A 6,000-nucleotide genomic window follows, 5' to 3' on the forward strand; every position below is an offset into this window, starting at 1 on the left:
ACAGTATTTGCCTCTTTCTCCAGTGGCAGAGGCGAGCTACAGGCACTTTAAGATACCACAGAATTTTTTTGTGCTGGGCATTTTTTTCAGAGCAGTGTACTTTTAACCAGCCCAGATCCCAGTGGGATGCAGTATACTTACATGGGAATACTTATATCAACATGCCTTACTCTGATCTGAGAAGAAAAATAAACTCTCCCTGTGTAAGACTCTTTGATGCTATAGATGGGGCCCATCTTTCTAAATTTAGACACATATAAATTATTTAGATGTCCTGGTCTTCCTTTTAGTCAATTGAAGAAGTAGTACCTCCAGTATGTGTATGCAAAATATCTAAGACAAATCAGAGAAATCATCCTGGAGGTGTCAGTCCCTCTCCACTGATGGCACAGTGCTGTACAATTCAGAATTAGACATGTAACTTTCATACATCTACCTCAGGAATGAGATCAATCTGACCATGTGTATCTGCACTGGAATTTGAATCATTGCAACCACATCCATGCAAGATCGTAAATTCAGCCTGCAAAGTGGTACGAGTATGACTTTTGCCCCTCTGAAGTAAACCAAAGCTTATACTTAAGGCATGTGACAGAGCTTTCCTAGGCTGAAGGTAGGAACTTTGCTACACTGTAGGAACAGCAGACTGTATATTTATGTAGGTGAGTTTGTTAACTGTTTGGTAAAAATATTACTATTATAAGTACCTGGTCACTTTATAGTGCACATCCAACACAACAGCTGGTAACAGGTTTTACAGAATTAGAAGCTGCCAAGATAGTGCTGCTAATAGTTAAGCTTGCTGAACACATTCCTCAATAAGAGCAGCAGTGTGTACAGTTGATTCTTGACTTGAGCAAATACAGTTCTGATTTTTATGGAATGCAGAATAGTGAATTTAGATAAAACCCACAGGCTTTCCAAGAGAACCTCTCTCCACCTCTGCCTCTGCTAGTAAAGCTCAGAAGTGCTTTGCTAACTGTTGGTACTTGTCCAGGTGTGTGAGCTTAGCCCACTGCAGTCGTAAGGTGATGTGACTTAGCTTAAGCCTCCGCGAAAGATATTTAAGTGAGCTGTGTTACCTTGTATTTGGGGTAGTCCGAGAGCGTGCCTGGCATGATTAATCTGACAGGCTATAACTTGTTAGGGTACCATAATTTTATCATATGACCTGGACCAAAATGTTTGGCTTGATATAGGCCTGGGTTGACGCCCAGCAGCTTTTGAGATAGCATCCACATATTTTTGCTTGAAACAGCAGAGAAGATCTCTTTCTCTAGTGTCTGTGTGCAGTTTTTATGGTCTTCTTAATTTCTGTGTGTGTGTATGTAGTCATCACAGCACACGCTGTGATGTCCATGTGATTGCATCCTAAGGGAACTCTGCTCTGAGCCTGGACAACATGGAGAGTTTCCCAGGGAACACTGGCACAAAAGAGATAGGCAGGAGGGAGTCCTGGCTGCAGCTGAGGTGGCAAAAAGTCGGCATCTGGGCAAAAAGTTCATTGTGTTTTTGCCTGTAACTTTGTAGAGTGATAATTCCTTTAAAGATGTGTGAGATTGTGGATAAGCTCTGTTATGAAGGGTGAATCTTCTTTTAAAGTTTCTTGAAAAGTCTAAATGGGAGCACCTACTGGACTGTGTTGTGATGCCCTGCCTGCCTAGATATTCTTCTCATAGAATAGAGAGTTTATAGAGAAAAAAGAGTTGAGAAAGCAATCTGTACACTCCTCTTTCCTCACAAGCTGGATGCCAACAAGTGGCTCTAGTTTTGATACGCCCCAGGTCAAGACAAGACATGCCAGGTACACCTGACCTTTGCTAAACACTGTTGGTTCACGCAGCATAGACATGGCTTGAGAGAATTCTCTGAGCTGATTGCTGATGTAGCACAAGTGCCAGAAGCATATCCACCTTGACTGAATATGAGCAATCGAGGGCTGAGGAAATAAAATTATTTCATGGTGAGTCTGTTGTAATAGTGGAAGCTCCTTCAAGTGCTTTTCTTTTATCCACTCAGATCAAGCTGTCTGGAAGTGTTTAATGTATTTTCTTGCATCATACAAATTAAAAGATGAAAAGAAGAGAATGCTGTGCTCAACTCTTGCTCACCAGGTAGATGTTGAACTCACTAGGATCTGATGCAGAGCTCTTTTTTTAAGGTATGCAGACCCTAAGTATATAGTGGAAGCTATGCTTCTAAGTTCTGAGCCAAAAGATGCCTTTTGTTTATACCTTTTTCCAAGGTGGTGTGCAAATGTACAAGTTTACTGACAGTTGTCATGGTTGTCAGGAACAAAAATACTGAAATATGTTTACACATCAGGCTGCTGGTGATCTCCACTTTCCATTTTGTAATATTTAACATGAAGATTCAATATTTTAAATTTTTGCTTAGCAGGCTGAAAGCCACACCATAACTCACTTAAAAATAATCTTCATAGCTTAAATGTTAATTGGAGTTTCTCTTGGAGAGACTGAGATTTACATGCTGCCAATACAGCTTTACACAGAGCAAAGTAAGAATTAGGACAATGTGAAATATGCTCTGTTGTTGCATCAAAATGAAAATATGGAGAGCTACCAATCCTAGACTGGGGCAGGGCACCATGGAATTGTGTTGTGTAGTATCCGTGGTGTAGGATTGTTACCTTGCAAGGCAGAAGACAGTCGAATAAAAATCACATCAACCCACATTAGCTATTTCCTGTTAAGAAACACTGGATATTGTTTTTCATAGCTACACTTTATGAAGTGCATGTTATGATAATTGTCAAGCACTGTGATACTTCTTCTTATTTGGTAAATATTGTACATGTGGATGAGATGTTATTTTTCCATGGATATGTTTATATGAATTGCAGCCAGCACCAACTATGTCAATGTAATGCAACGTTATGTAAGTTTTGTTTAGGTTTTTAGGTGCTGCACGTCACAGGGTTGAAAGTCTTCCAGGAGTGCATTAAGTGATGGGGTTGTCATCTGCTACATACAGTTTTATCTCTCTGTACTTTCTAAAGGTGACTTTTGGGCTTTTCTTATTTTCTGTGTCTTTTAAAATAGTTATTAAATTATCTGTACACAGTTCTGTATGCATTTACATGACTCACATTCAGAACAGAAGATAGGGAGCTTTGTGCTGGGGCTAGTTCCAGTGGGAACTCATCCAAAAGTCTGAGGCTGGCCTGAGAAAGCTTTGTTTTCTGAAAAGCTTTTCTTTGGAGATGGATAATCCTGCTGCACCTGCATGATGAAGCTGTTGCCTAATTTTCCTCATCCTGTCTCTCTCTGTGAGTGACCTTTCACGCAAGTATCAAGGGTCCCACACTTCTGAATTCCTTAGGAATAAGGGTACAACACTGAAAGTAACACTGAAAATTAAATACAGGTCTTAGACATGTTTCCATTCAAGATTAGTTCTCACAGCAGCTGTAACTTGGCTTTGCCTGTTTGTGGTGCTGACTCTCTGGTATAATGTGGTGAGGGGGATGGCAGGACCCAGGCTAGAGTGCTCCCAGGAGGATTCTCTATTGGAAAGAGTGGTGCTGTGGGACATTCCTTCCTCCTTTTTTTCATTCTTTCCAGCTTTTTCACTTCGAAGTCTAACATTGGGTCTTCAAAGTCAGTTGTTAAAACTAAACAGTGCTTGATATGCACCATACAAGTAATTATTATAGTAGCACTGGCCCTTTTAACCAAGTATCACTGTTGTGCATTGCCTTCGGGATTTTTCCCTGGCCGGAGATTGCTTTTGGGCTGAAATGATGTGCATGTCTCTTACAAGCTGAGCTGTCTGGAAAACATTTTGATCAAATTCCATCACAGTTTTGCCAAGTGTGTTTCTTTTGCCTCTTGCTAGCTATTTCCTGTTGCTGTTTATCCAAAACACCACCTGCTGTCAAGGGCAGTGCTGGCCATTTGAAATATCTCCATGTCTATGAAGCAGCTGTACCTATTAGGCTTAATTTTTGCAATGAATTTCCAAGTGTATGTAATTTGAAACCCACTCTTCTTCTCTGACCTCCTACCACCACCAATCATCTCATTTCATCCGCAAGCAATGAGGGAATTAGGGTGCTACGAACCTGGAAGGTTTGCTTTCTCTCTTCCAAATTTAACATAATATATGTATTGCTTATGCAGGAAGAAAGGCAGTTTTTCTGTTTTCCTGCTGTATCATATGGCCCTGGGATCTGTTATCTTCATGAATAGCAACATTAAATATTAATTTCAGTTTATTTGGAGAAGAAGAAGAAAAAAAGAACAGAAATGTAGATTAGGCTTGGGAAATGTGCAATGAGAAATCTTCCAAGAAGTCTGAATCAAAGCAAACCTAAGAATATATTTTTGCATTATAGTGGTCTGTGCTATATTTGGATCAAGCACAGAAGGAAGAAAAAGGTAACTGAATAATTTGAAATATTCCCAAAATAATTATTTTTCTTTCTTTCTTTCTTTTTTTTTCTGTTCAAGATATCCTTGAATGGTGTGGAGTTTGAACATCAGCTACCAGCAAGCTGGATAAGCGATATGATGGTCACATCCATCAAACATTTTGGAGCTTTCCTGACAAGGCTTTAAGATTCTGCCAGTGCATTTGGAATCTTTTTGGGACATTGGAAAATTTTTAGTTTCTCAGCCGTATCAGCAACTGAAAGGATCTGTGAAAACTAATATAACTATTTGTTCCAAACAACGTATAGTGCTCCTTTTTTTCTCCTTTTGGAAAATATCCATGAACAAAATTAATTCTTAGAAAGCCTTGAAATAATCATTACAGCTGTATTAGACCAATGAATTGCTCACCATCTGTAGACTATTTGTTCTTTTTAGTACAAACATCCTAATCACTGTAAAATTCATGATTTGACTCTCCAAAGAATACTGATACTGGCCGAAAAGTTATGAGACTGGGAAATACAGGGGAAAGCATTTTTAGGTTGTATTATATAAGTCACGTTGTCACAGTCTTCTGATCAAATATATCCATCTTTGTAAACCAATTTTCTCCTTTCCATCTTTTTCTCCATGTTCCTACAACTCTAGTCAACCCAGCTGGCGAAATTGCTTTTTTTTGCAGAATTCTGTTAGAACAGAGTCTTGGAATATTTCTGAACAGCTTGTAATGTAAAGGTTAAGTATTGAATTTAGTGAGGCTGTGTCAAGAAGGTTTTTTCATTACCTGAACAGACCCACGACTGACTTACCTGGCTCCCCTGAAAGAAAACATGTGATTTTTAATATTTTTGGGGGTTGTCAGTAGATATTATACCTGGTGTCAAAGTCCATGATGCTTACTTAGGTCTGCAAAAATCTCTGAACCTCACTTAAATAAACACTTAACAAAAATATACACTGCATTGGAGAGATGCCGCAGTTAGGTGACAGAGCAGCCCTCTGAAAAGGGACTCACCGTGCATTCCCAAGGGATGCATCATATTAAAATAAAATACAAGGAAAACAAGAACATATAAAGAAGAGTGGTCTGAGTATTTCAAAGGCAACAAGGTATGCCAAGAAAAACATTGTAGTCATGCTTCTATCTTAAAGCAACATTTGAGAGGCTTTTTAAAAAGCTTTCTACTTCAGTTTCAGTTTGGTGCCAGTGTAGGATTTCAGGCTTATAGGACCTTTTTTTTATTTTGATTTGGATACAATATAGAAAACATAGAATAGAGAAAAAAGATTCCTAATATTGGGACCCATTGGTTACCTAGTCCAAAAAGACATTAAAAAAATGGATGTCCTGGGAGAAAGAGAAAAAAGGTCCTAGAAAATAACTTTAAATTCCAGAACATCTACATTGACTGTGTTTATATGTAATAACAGATAATGTATTTATCAAACTGGTATTGACTGAAAACCTAAAAAACCACCTAGTGTTTCCTGCAATAACTATAGCTAAGTGGTAAGCTGGTGATGAAAACTCTTGGGTTTTTTACCTGAGATCAGGCATAACAGTCTTGGCTGCAGTGGAAAATACACTTTCTCTTTGAAACAC

The 6,000-nt window shown here is 38.8% G+C and overlaps 1 long non-coding RNA gene across 3 annotated transcripts in view; it reads left to right on the forward strand.

The window, feature by feature from the left end:
• Nucleotides 1-4,993, forward strand: part of LOC138719216 (uncharacterized) — a 69,294-nt gene extending 64,301 nt beyond the window's left edge. For all 3 annotated transcript variants that reach the window (XR_011337188.1, XR_011337187.1, XR_011337186.1), the window contains one exon: nucleotides 4,473-4,993. This is a non-coding gene — a long non-coding RNA (uncharacterized lncRNA). The remainder of the gene's footprint in view (nucleotides 1-4,472) is intronic.
• Nucleotides 4,994-6,000: the final 1,007 nt, after the last annotated feature.

This window comes from Phaenicophaeus curvirostris, chromosome 1, assembly GCF_032191515.1.
Source record: "Phaenicophaeus curvirostris isolate KB17595 chromosome 1, BPBGC_Pcur_1.0, whole genome shotgun sequence".
NCBI classification, from domain to species: Eukaryota; Metazoa; Chordata; class Aves; order Cuculiformes; family Cuculidae; genus Phaenicophaeus; species Phaenicophaeus curvirostris.